At 42.0% G+C, this 12,872-nt stretch overlaps 1 long non-coding RNA gene across 1 annotated transcript; it reads left to right on the top strand.

Moving 5' to 3' along the window:
- The first annotated feature begins 231 nt into the window (after nucleotides 1–231).
- Nucleotides 232–12,660, top strand: LOC123648343. The gene is made up of 2 exons (XR_006738579.1): nucleotides 232–281; nucleotides 12,169–12,660. It is a non-coding gene; the product is annotated as an uncharacterized LOC123648343 (long non-coding RNA).
- The last annotated feature ends 212 nt before the right edge of the window (nucleotides 12,661–12,872 follow it).

Genomic DNA, 12,872 nt, shown 5'->3' with positions numbered 1-12,872 from the left:
AATTTTCTCTGTCCATGGTCAGTGTCTTATAAGAGCACCTATGTGGGTGCCATAATCCTGATCTCACTGCAAAGCAATGTTTGAGCCTGTTTTCAGGAAATAATGCTAGGAGTAAGGATGTCGACTGATGTCTTCTTTATGGTCACTCCACACGTGGTCCTCCTGCCTCTGTCACCCATGGTTCCCAGAAGCAAGTTACTTGCCTTATGCTGGTCTGGGTTGAAGGAATGAATATACTTTACTGGCAGAACTGGAATGCCATCAGCCTATCTGGTTCTCAGGTAATTTTTACACTCATATTAGCAGCTTCTTTTATTATTGTTGTTTTTAGAATGAATGAACTTCCACCTGACTTTTGCCTGCAGCTAAGGAAAGGCCCCAAATCAAGACAGCAGAGTTCGCTCAGACGGGATTTAGTGCCCTTCAAATCCTGCTCAGAGAATTCTCAGCAGCACAGGTTCGTTTGACATCTGGCGTTCGCTACTCCTGTGAGAGCAGCTTCCCCCTAAATGTGCCCTGAAAGCATTCCCGCTGTGCCCCTTCTGTCCAAGTATAAACACATCATAGGAAATGAACAAGTAAAGACCCAGCTTTTCCGGAAGGAATCAAGAAACCCCTCGCCCAGCTGGACCTGGGTTTTGATGTCCAGCTTCAGGAAATGTGACCAGCCACTGGGGCAGAGGCTGTTGTCTTGACAGTTGGCACCTTAGTCCCTTTCTCCTTCTAAACTCCCCAGGTGCTGTCCACAGCCTCTGTTCTGAGCCATCCAGCTGAGGAAAATTGTTTCAGGATCTTCAAAATGTGAAAGAAGGGTTGTCTTTCATTGTAGATCAGTCGGTGCAGCTGGATTAGTTATTTACAGTTGCAAACGTGGCGCTGTATTTACTGAGGTCGGGGACACATTTGGAAATGACTGAAGCAGTCTAAAGCCAGACCTATACATAATTAAATATATCCATGTCCACTTATTTTAATATGAAGACAAAAATATTAAAATGACAAAAGAAAATGGATAGACAGCAAGGAAGTTACGATACCAAAATAACAGTAAAAGCAAAGCTTTCCCCCTTTCCCTCGCTACCGTCTTTCCAGTCCCATTTTCTGCTCCAGCCTAATGAATGCATTTTAAGCAAAACTCGCGTGCTCTCTTTGCTCTCTGTCTCCCCACTACCGCAAATAGCAGCTCTGCCGCCCTTTCAGATCCACTTCAAGGGCACAGAGACTTGAAAACTCTCCCCCACGGTTTTGTCTGAACTGGCTGCCGTCCTGCCGCCCGCGCTGGCCGCGGTCGCCGGAGTCGGGGACCGGAGAGGTGACCCGGGAGCAGCACCGAGCCCAGCGAGTCGGGAGGGCCCGCGGGACGGGATGTAGGTGAGCCAGAAGCTAATGGGAAGAATAGGGGGTCGTCGCTGACTTCGCTGCGGGGCAATCTGCAAGGCTCTCCCGCCTGCCAGGGCATTTGAATATTTGGCAAACAGCTGGCGGCGCGGGAGAGGCCCCCGGCTCGGCCTGTCAGATGTTCAGAGATAAAACGAGGCAGCGCGCGCCAGCACAGAGCTCGTAGCCTCGCAGTCGGTTTTGAATTTAGATTTGAATTGTGATATCAATGTCATGGTGGCACATGCTTTGAGAAAGTACTTACAGAGAATAATTGAAAGATTCAGTGTGAAGCTTCTGAAAGCCGTAATTTAAAGTTCCAGAAGCCTCCGTAGTACTCTCACCATTAAAATTTAAAGTGACAGAAGCCCAATTACGGATGGTTAGTTTCTCAAAGGCAATCATCTCTCTACCCCAGTGAAAGGTTCATCGCTGCCCCGCTCATCTCTGCCGGGAGAACCAATCCCGGCGGCGGCCGGCGTGGCAGCGGAGGTGGTTCGCTCTATCCCGGGGACAATGCAGCGGCCCTGGGGGCAGGCAAGCTGGAAGGCCTCCGCGGAGGAGCCTGACTTGCGGGAGGCTGATTTGCATGATAATCACCATTGTGGATCCTCTCCGGTGCAGCCTCCACACTTAGCCGAATGCTGTATCACTTTAACAGCAGCTGAGCAGCCCGAGCAGGGGCCGTAGCGCACGTTTTGCAGAGCCTGGGTGACGTCAAAACCTGCTAGTTACAGGGGGCAGCTGGTTGTAAAGCTAAACCACACCGAGGAATGGAGACTTGGAACCTAACTTTAAAAGCTGATAAAGGATATAACTTTGGGGACTGTTGAAAGATATGAAGCTTTGCCCTCTTCTTTTAACTCAGAGGGATCTGTTTACCAGAAGCTGCCTTGTCTTACAGGACTTCTGTGGCCTTTGAAACCGTGGCATGAAAACAGACCCGTGGAAATGCAGAAACATTTCCGGTGCAGACATTTTAATCTCTATTAGTTAAAAGTGTGGAGCTAGACTCTTAGACTATGAATCTTGCCACCAATTTCTTTGGTCTGTTTCATTTTATTCTACACTGCATTGTGATTTGGGGCATATGGGCATATGGTAGGATGGTAGCCAGAATTGCAATGAAAAATTGCACAGGGCCAGCCAAGCTTAAACCACTGTTACTTGTGAAAAACTTTATTCCTTAGGGTTCTTAGGGACAAAGGGAAATATGAATCAACTAATATGATGCATGATGTTGGATCATATGCAGAGCAAATTTATGTATCAATACGAATTTAAGCAATGTCTTATAAATAATCACATAATTTCTCAAAAGTTTCATAGTTTGATAAAACATTTACAAGCTGCTTCTGCTGAATTTTGTCATGACCTTAGTACAGCCATCTTTTTGGCAGTTTGCAAGCTTATTTTTTGTTTTCTGGATTTAGTCTTAGGAGCCATACACTTTTTTGCAGAATGGATTCACAATGAACTCAACTTTTCTTCCTTCCCTTTAGTTCATGCCTCAGAGGTGTGCACATTCACTTGTGCTCGTGATGCCATCGCTGTGTTTTAGTGTAAATTATTTTGTCTCTTCCATTGTCCACCTCTGACATTTTGTTGGCCTCTTCCTGTAAAAGAATCCTTTCTTACATCCTCTACTCCCAGCCGCATTTCTTTCAGTTCTTCTTGACTTGTCTGCTTCCCAGCCTCTCTGCCTTTTACCATTCGCTCTTTAACCTTTCGCAGTCTGAATTCAGCCACTCCAGATGTGCTGAAACTACTTTTTCAAAGACTATACCCCTACCTGACAGACCGGCTTTCCTCACTCTGCCCTAGAGGGGGAGTGACTTATCTAACTGGTACATTTTGGCTGAATAAGTGGCCTGCTCGGCTGACTGCTGTGCTCCTTCTCTCTGGAGAAGGGCCCGTCCACCAAGAGCACACGTTGTCCCTGAGGCAGGGCCCACCCAGCTATGGCTGCCCTGGCTTGCCCAATGACGTCATTCTGTGGTTCAGACAGCCAGATGTGTTTTGGCTTTCACACTAAGCTACCTCCTCCACCTTGGCTTCAATCAGTAATAAAGGTCATATTCTGGTTCTCCATCTGTTTTATTTTTGTATTATTTCTTAACTCATTCAGAACTCAGGAGAGGAAAGGGGTGTCAATTTGGGAGAATCCCTTAGAAACGTCAACAAATATATGTACAAGTAAAAAGTTAAAGTTCTGTATTTCCAACCTCACTTTCCAGAAGTAACCACTATTAACATGTCTCCTTTCTGATTTTTCTATGCATATGCAAATATTTGTATATAGTAGAATTTTCTTTCTTCTTTCTTTCTTTCTTTTTTTTTTTTTTTTAGACGAGGTCAACCGGGTGTCATGCTGCATGTCTGTAATCTCAGCACTCTGGGAGGCCTGGAAAGTTCACTTGAAGCCAGGACTTTGAGACCAACTTGTGCAACATAGAGACATACCTGTCTCTTAAAAAAAGTTAAAAAAAAAAATTAGACAGACATGGTGGTGTGTGCCTGTAGTCCTAGCTACTGGGGAGGCTGAGGTGGGAGGATTGTTTGAGTTTAGGAGTTCAAGGCTGCAGTGAGCTGTGATTGCAACACTGCACTCCAGTCTGAGAGAACACAGAGTAAGACCCCATCACTAAAAAAAAAAAAAGAAAAGACAGGGTCTCACTATGCTGCCCAGGCTGGTGCACAGTGGTTATTTACAAGAGTGATGAAAGTGTACTACAATTTTGAACTCCTTTGCTCAAGCAACCCTCCTGCCTCAGCCTCCTGAGTAGTGGGGACTATAGGTGTGTACCACTGTACCAGGCAAGAGAAATATTTTTACCTTAATAGCACACAACAGAAATATACATAACTATATATTTACACTTATATCTAAGGCAGGCATTTCTTTTAATAAAATTTCTCTCTATACACATACATTTATATACATACACAGTTACATTTTTTTCCAAATATGGTGTCACACTATACATTCTGTTCATCATCTTTCTTTTTTCACTGAATGCAGTTTCGTGTCAATAAATAGAGACATACCTTAATATTTTTAGTGGCTGCACAGTGCTCTATGCTATGGATGGTCCATAGTTAATCATTCCTCAAGTGCTGGCCATTTAGATTACTTAACATTTTTGCTATTGTGCAGTGAACATGGTAGTGTTTTGATTTTTCTAAACTTGTGCTACTATTTCTGTAGGATAGATTCCTAGAAGTGGAATTGCTGGGTATCTCATGAGATTTAATTGATGATAAGTCAGAGATGCATAGGTTGGGAAGGACTCTCAGAGAGCTCAAAGTGTACCCCACACTCTCAGGAGGGATATCTTCTTCTTGCTATGACTTGGAAAAGTTCAGAGAATGAGACTCCATATTCTTTTTCAGCAATACTTTCCAGTGCCTTGAAATTGAAACAGACTATTAAAAAAATGGTAATGTTATGATGCTCTGGCCAAGCAAATGGGAAGTGAAAGTGAAAAGCTGAGTGCCTTGATGAGCCTGGTTGACAAACCAATCAGGCAATACGAGATAAGGGATCATCAAATTATGGGAGTCCCAGAGATTTGTATTAATTTACATTCGTATAGTAGTGAAGTTTATACTTTTATACTTCATGTCGAGTGGGTATGGGAGTTTAGTTCACTCTCGGTGTCCAAGACTGGAAACCTACCCCTCAACCAGTCCCCTGTAAGCCTTGGCACTCTGTCACCTGGAAGCAGGTGACCTACTGAGAGTCTAGCCAGACTATGCATGATCTTAAATCTGCTTCCCCCATGTACCCCACAGTACAGCAGGCCTGAAGAGTAGTTGGGCTACCCTTCGCTTGGATTGCTTGGCTGTTTCTCTTGCAGAGAGGCATGTGGCTGTTTTTTTACGAGCTGGCCTAAAGAAAAAGAAAAAAAACATTATGCAACTTCACAGAGCTGTAAAATCCTGAGTGCTTCAGGAAACCCTCTCCAATGCATGTAGAATTTATTTAGAATATTTGCAATACTGTGATGACCAGTGTGGGAAAACCCCGTGTATTATGGAACTGGCCATAGGAGCAGTGGAAACAGTGCTGCACACATGTGCTTGACTGACTGTCACATCTTGTACATTTTTCCCACTCAGGCACACATGGAAGCCTATCTGCATTAGAAACAAGTGCAGCATGAATAGCAAAGACGACCATGTTAAACAGCCAGGAATGGTCACATAATGTGCACATTTATACAGCACTGCGGAAAGGGCCAGGCAGCCTGGCTGTGTTAGATCATTTCACTGCTCACCAAAGAGATTTGAAATGGATTTTTAATTATGATTGCCTGTTTGCCATGGCTACATTCCTTAATACGAGCATCTGATTAGGTTAATTTTCTTTAATTGATGAATAGAGCATTTAAACTTGTAGGGTTGAATTTGCTGTTATGTATCGGTAATTTGGTATTCTGACTTTTTGCTGGAGTACAAATTATAGGCACTTCGTATCTGTTTTAGTTTTGAGGTCACTGTTCTTCCTTCCTTCACCTTTGTATGGCTTTTTAGATTTGTTAATGGAGATAGAACAGTGCTAAGTGACTATTAAACTCTTTTCCATAAACAGTAAAACCCATTAACATGGACCTCACTAAATTTGGAATTTATGAAAATGAGGTCAGGGCCTGGGTTAAAGTTTACTTTTGCATTGTCTCTGAACTAAAGCTTTGCTGAGCTAATAAATAGTATAAATAAAATTGCAAGGAGATGGCACTATTACTTGAAAAAGCAGACCTTTCAAGCATTTTAGAGAAAGGCCTTGCAAGAGAGGTAATGAGGCAGTCTGGCAGAATGGCACAGTGGAAAGTCTAGGCCACTTGCTAGAGATGTGGCCTCAGCTTCTCTGAGTATTTCCCTCCATCCATAACGTGGAGATAGTTAGCTACTTTATGAGGTTGTTGTGAGGGTTGGGTTTAAGGTATAGAAAGTGCCTGGTGTGAAATCATTACTTCATAAATGGCAGGTAATTATTACCTACCTAAAATAAGTGATGAGCTAATTTCGAATACTTCTCATTTTTTCACTAAAGCAGGGTTCTTTGGCACTTTAGAGCTTTGTTAACCTCATCTAAGATATTGCTTTTATGATTTGTCATTATTATTATTGACTGATTGAAGGAAAAACCTGCAGTTTGGTGTGGTTGTAAAAAGCATGAGCTTTGGAGTCAGACAACCACAGGTTTGGACGTCACTCTGCTACTTATTAGCTATGTGGCCCCAGGTGAATTAACACCTCTCAAGTTTTGTTTTCTAATTTGTAAAAATGTGGTCATAGTACCTGCCCCAGGACTGTCTTGAGGACTAAATGAGATGATGCATGTAAGGAGTTCAGCCCAGTGATTTCCACGTAGTAAATTCTCAAGTGGCGGCTGTTGCTGTCACCGTGATCTTTTTGACAACTGTCCATACTTTAGACTTTTCATTAATTCAGACTTGCCTTTTTCAATTCGCCCAAATTAATGAATCTTACTCTAGATATAATCTCCATTTTAGATGAGAATGTTAAGTGTGTAAGTAAAAAAATTATAGAGAAGCAAAAATGGCTGTATAAATAGGTAGAGTGAAAGAAGAAAGAATAATATTCTAGAAGTGAGGCACAAAGGCCTCAAGTTAGACTTAAATTACTACATAATGAATTTTGGGCATAATCTTTGTGTCCTTTATCAAAGGCTTTTATATTAGGTAGGAAGAAATGGAACTTTATATATAAGTAGTAAAAAGTGTGGACTGGTGACCAGCTCATTCCATTCACTGGGAGAGAAAAGCAGCACGTTTTCCATGTTCAATTTTATTTTCATTGTCTTATTTCCCTTCTGTTTCATTTCATAAGCTGTACGGGTGAGAAATGGAGCACTGTAATGTCCTGTATAGAGACTATAATCTATCCTTCTTTTAATGACAGTTTGTAGAATCCATCACCTCAACAGATCAGACTGAATTACTTCCATGACTGGCAAATGGGCACCATTTGTGACGAAATGAAAACAGTCAGGTGTGCGTGTTTATTAAGTCCTCTTCAACAGAAAAAATGTGTTTTCCTGAAAACCCTCATCCATGCTCCTTTTGTAGAAGCAAGAAGTGCCCATCTTCCATTGTGAACACAGAAGAATTCTTTTTCTTGAGATTCCATACTATTACAACACAAATTCACAATCATCAACATATTATAAAAATCAGGCTTTCTGCATCATACGCATGAACAGTGGAGCTTTGTAATGATAATCAGTAGGGACAGAACCAATCCTACTGGGGCTATGTGCCTTGGACTTTCCAGACTGCCCAATTTAAACAGATCATTTTTAAAAAGTTGTCAGTTCATTAAGTTGACAACCAACAGCTCAACCTACCAGTTTTCATAATAATAAGTTCACAAGTCAGAAAAAAAATCTTTTGCCAGACCATATTTTCTAAGACTTAGATAAGAAAATGTGATCACTCTACTGTATACGATGTTGATTAGTTGTATTATATCAGCTATTTATTGGAAATACTGAATAGTTAGTTTTTAAGGTATGGCATTATTTGTCTAGATCTGGCATATCAGTAGGCTTAATGTCATTAAGGCTGTCATTAAAGGGAGGATAGATTATAGTGTCTACGCAGGACATTACAGTGCTCACATTTCTCACCCATACAGCTTATGAAACATAGGGGAAATAAGACAATGAAAATAAAGTTGAACATAGAAAATAGCTAATATTTGTTGAATGCTTACTATATGCAGGCACTGTGCTAGACGCTGGGGATATGAGAACCAAAGGGAAAAAAAAGAAAAAAAAAAAAGAGACATAATCTCATGTTCCTAATAACAACTCTATCAAGCAGATACAGACAAAAATATAAGTTTATAGAGTTTAAGTAATTTGTCCAAGGTTGGACAGCTATACAGTGGCAGAGCTGGAATTATAGTGCTATATTTGTTAAAGCAGCCTAACCTATATCCTGGTTAAGAGATCCCAAAATACAGTGGCTTAAAAAAGATAGAAGAAGCTCCTCAACACAATGGAGCTGCTGTTTCAGTTGTGGACTGCTTATATTAAGACTGTTGGCTAAGGGAGAAGTAAACTGTCTTATTCCTCTGCTATCCCTGGATATTGGCCTCATTAATATGTCTGAAGATGCATGAGCATTCACTTGAGGGCAGTCCCTGGAAGTTTTACTCCTAACTTCTACTCATATCCCATTAGTCACACCTCGCTGCCAGGCAGGACTGAAAATACAGTTTTTGTGGCCATGTACCCCTTGAAATTCAGGGGTTCTATTAATAAAAGGAAGAAGGGGAGAATAGGTATAAGGGGACAACTGGCAGTCTCTGTGTCACATGCTAACAAAGGCATTGTTTCAGAATGGAGTTTTGGCCACAGACTTATTCAAGTGGCAAAAGATCTTTTGACATTGAGATATGCCTAAATCCATTATCCATTTCTTTTCAAGTAGTACCATATGAAAGTTATGTGTGTATGCATGTAGTATGTTTATGATGTATTTAAATGTTCAAAATATGTGAGGTGTCATGAATATTACATGATTCTACAGTGGACTCTGGTCATCTGCAAGTGCAAATGTAAAATTTCACAGTAGAAGTCCACTGACTTTAGTCTTTGGTGGAAAGGTTTGTAAAATCCCCAGTATTTGTCTTGCTTGCATTCTTGTTCTCAAAAAGATCTCAAAGATCTGTGTTGTCAGAAGTGTGTTCTTAGAGAAATGGCTTTCTAGAAATAAAGTTACCTTAAGGTTTTGAGTGAGGCATGTACTTAATACATGAATCATAAACAACTTTGACCCAGAACTTCAAAGTTTCTCAGAATTCTTAGTCTATTCTGATAAAGTTTAGACATTTATTATTTACTATAGAAAAACGAGTAAGTATTGAGAACATATTTAGATATTAGTTGTATTGAGATGGACCTGCAGATCCTTGCCCAGGTGTCTCTTTGGGCCACAGGCACTTGGAGGAGGGGGATAAGCACAGGATAGACCTCAAGTACACACACATATATTTTTCTGCTACCTGGGCCCTGGCTCTCCTCCCCCAAACCTAACACAGCCTCTGATGAGCTCACTCAGAGGCAGCTCCAGACCAGTTTTATCACACTGGCCACATGGAAGTAGAAAGAGGCAAACCAAAGAGAGTAAAAACCCTAAGAGATGAACCCCAAAGAGACTGGTGCCCACAGAAGTTAAAGCTTTAACCTTATCTCTCGATACACCAAAAGCTCTACCTACTTACAAGAGGTTTAGGTGAATGTGGCAACTTGATTCAGTCACCTTGTGTCTTTTCTTCCTTGGAGGCGGGGCTCAGTGGGGGTTGGGGTAGGGGTAGGGAGGGGTAGGGGTAGGGAGAAGATAGGGGTGTAACTTTGCTCTCCTTCTCCTTCCAGAGGTCATTCCCAGATACTTTGGAGGAGTAATAACAAGTACAAGACATGGCCTTTGTCCCAGTTCTCAAAGAATTCACAATCTATTTGGGGAACTAATGTATATGAAACATTTAGTGAAAATCAAGTACTAAACTGTGTGATATTGATTATTCCAGAGAAACCCAAATAAGGGATAAAGCAGTGTGGATTGTTTCTTGGGGAAGGCTTTTTAGATTGTGTCACACATGCAGTGCCGAAGGATGAAAAGCAGCTCATTAAGAAGGCGGAAAGGAGGGTGTGAACAAAGATTCAGAATGAGCTTAGAGGTCAGTAGAACCTGTGTACTTAAAGCAGAGGCTTCGTGCTGAAGACTAAGTAATAAAATGGAATAAGAAAGTGAAAGACTTAAAAATCAGGCAGGAGTTAGGCCATAGGAAGCCATATAAAATTTTTTTAAAAAACAGTGTTAGCTTCTTCAATTTTTTATGGAATGAAGTTAAGAATAAACTAGTAAATGACTAAATGACTAATGTGTGTATACACACACACATATATAAAATAAAAATGTGTTATAATTTGTCTAGGCTGGGCAGAGGGGGTTCCTGTGATGATCTCAATAATACAGGTTTCCAGGGAACAGGAGGAAGCCAAGATTGGGTGTATTAGAGACTGGGAACCCAGCTTCATTAGGGTTAACCAGCAATCTGGTCCTTACTGACCAGGAGGCCATGGTGATTTGGGGGATGGTTTAGGGAAGATGTTGGTATCGGGCCAACTAGAATTGTGAGACTCAGAGTCAGGAGTGGTGGTATCATGGTGGTGGGAAATCTAATTACAGTCTGATCCCAGCCAGCAGCTGAGGTCCTAGAATGGAATCTAGGGAAGGGTTTTATCAGGGCCCTAGTCAAGTAGATTTAGGTTCAGGGCGAGGCACAAGGCACTGTAGGAAATGGGAAAGGTAGGCCTGGCAGAGGCCAGTTCTGAGGATTGGGCTAATGTGTGAGTTAGTAGGGAGACAGGGAGAAATGAAGAAGCAGTGTAGAGTAAACTCAGTGTGATTCAGAGCCTTTGTGGCCAAATAATGAATTCCAGTCTCACCATCTGGTGGGCTGAGGTTGCTTCTCTCTGGCCTACCCTGATGAGGACAGGTTGGAGATCACAGCAGTTCTGAGCCTTTAAGGTGAGACTTTAGGGGTCCTATCTCAGAGGGACCTTGGAATGAATGGCTGAGGTGGAGGCCCAGGCGAGGTAGCATCACTTGGAAAGAGCTGAGACTATAGCAGAGGACACCTAAGTCTAGCTCAGAAGTCGTCATATTTCAGGCTGAGGACAAGAAGACCTGACCAAATAGTGGAGGTGGGGTCTGCAGTGAGACATTTCAGAGGGACAATAGCTCCTGAGCATATGAATGAATAAAATGTTTCTTTAAAGATATTTGTCTTGGCTGGTTCAGCAGCTCATGCCTGTAATCCTAGCACTTTGGGAGGCTGAGGTAGAAGGACTGCTTGCAGCGAGGAATTTGAGATCAGCCTGGGCAACATAGCAAGACCCTGTCTCTACAAAAAATTTTTTAAAAATTAGCTGAGTGTGATGGTGTACCGTATAGTCCCAGCTACTTGGGAAGCTGAGATGGGAGAATCACTTGAATCCAGGAGTTTGAAGTTATAGTGAGCTGTGATCATGCCACTGTACTCCAGCCTGGGTGACAGAGGGAGGCCCTGTCTCTTAAAAAAATAAAACGTCTGTCCTGGTCCACAGTGGCGTTACTAATGTACATGTACACAGGTATGACTGAAAAGCCTGAAGTGGGACCTACTTGGATCCGGCCATGCCGCCCTCACAGGGCCTTTGCTACTGTCGCTGATGGCTGAAGCGTTCCTGTGCCTCTGTCTTCTACCCACCTGGCAGGTTCCGAGCGCTGCTGCAGAAAGCGGTGCGCTCCTGGCCCACTGCTCGTTTCGCCACAGGCTCCCCTCGCTGCAGCTGCTGTTTCCCAGCCATCCATATGGTGCCACAGGAGGGGACACAGGCAGGGACTTTCCTATTCACAAAGGGGTCAGGCTCGGGACCTCAGGAAGGGCTTTCTCTATTTATCAAGGCAAGGAAAGAAAATACAGAATCCTTACCTGGGTAGGGAAACTTTCTTTTTAAAACATAGAGGTGAATGGTATTTCTGATTTTACTGGGCTGGGGTCTGCACCTGGGGGTGGGAGGGATTTCAAAATCATATTTAAAGGAAGGAAAGAAAGTTTTAAACGCCATCCTCACCATAAAGGATCCTGGTCATGTTTTTAAATGTGAACTAAATCAATTTTAGTGATCCGTGAAAGGCCAGCTTTTGTGTTTCCGAAAAGTTGTTCTCAGAAAGGCTTGCCAGTTAATACTTGGTGTCCATTTGTCCACAGATATACTTCCTCTAGGACTGGAGCAGATAGTCACTGAATACCTGCTTCAAACCACCTTTCACGATTTCTTGTTGGAAAGATAACCACTGGAGAATCATCTGGTTACCTTCAGCAAACACGGAAACAAATCAAGACATTAAGAAAGCCACGGTGGCCGACAGTTCCGCAAGCTTTGGCAGAGGAAGTTTTCAAGACAGCGTGCCTCACTAGCCAGAAATCAGAAAAGATTGAACCTATCCTTTCTGTCTCAGCTGCTCCTTAAATTAATGCGATTCCTCCAAATTAATGTGAATTGAAACATGCATTGCCTTTCAACTTAATTGAGTACTTACTATGTGTGAATCACTGCACCAAATAGGGGAGAGAAAATGAGGGAGGCAAATAAGATGTGGAGCCTGCTTTCAATGAATTTACAATTAATTTCAGGGCACATTTTTTACTTCTGCTCTTTATTAGGTGTAACCCTAAGACAAGAAATAAATGAATGGAAAACCATATTCTGCAAGTACGTTAAGTCCCTTTAATAAAAAACAAAACAAAATAAAACACACGCACAAAAACTCCTAATGTGGGCAACTCAGGACATTTTTTAATTCCATTTTTTTGTTGGATTTCTGATAGATGGGACCCATTTTATTGATTCCATAATATTGAGTAGACTTCAGAGATATTAAAACATTATAGTTAATTTGAACTAAGTTCTA

Source organism: Lemur catta, chromosome 12 (assembly GCF_020740605.2).
Source record: "Lemur catta isolate mLemCat1 chromosome 12, mLemCat1.pri, whole genome shotgun sequence".
In the NCBI taxonomy this organism is placed as follows: domain Eukaryota; kingdom Metazoa; phylum Chordata; class Mammalia; order Primates; family Lemuridae; genus Lemur; species Lemur catta.
The sequence above is the reverse complement of the archived record's forward strand: the minus strand, read 5'-3'. Positions and strand labels throughout refer to the sequence as shown.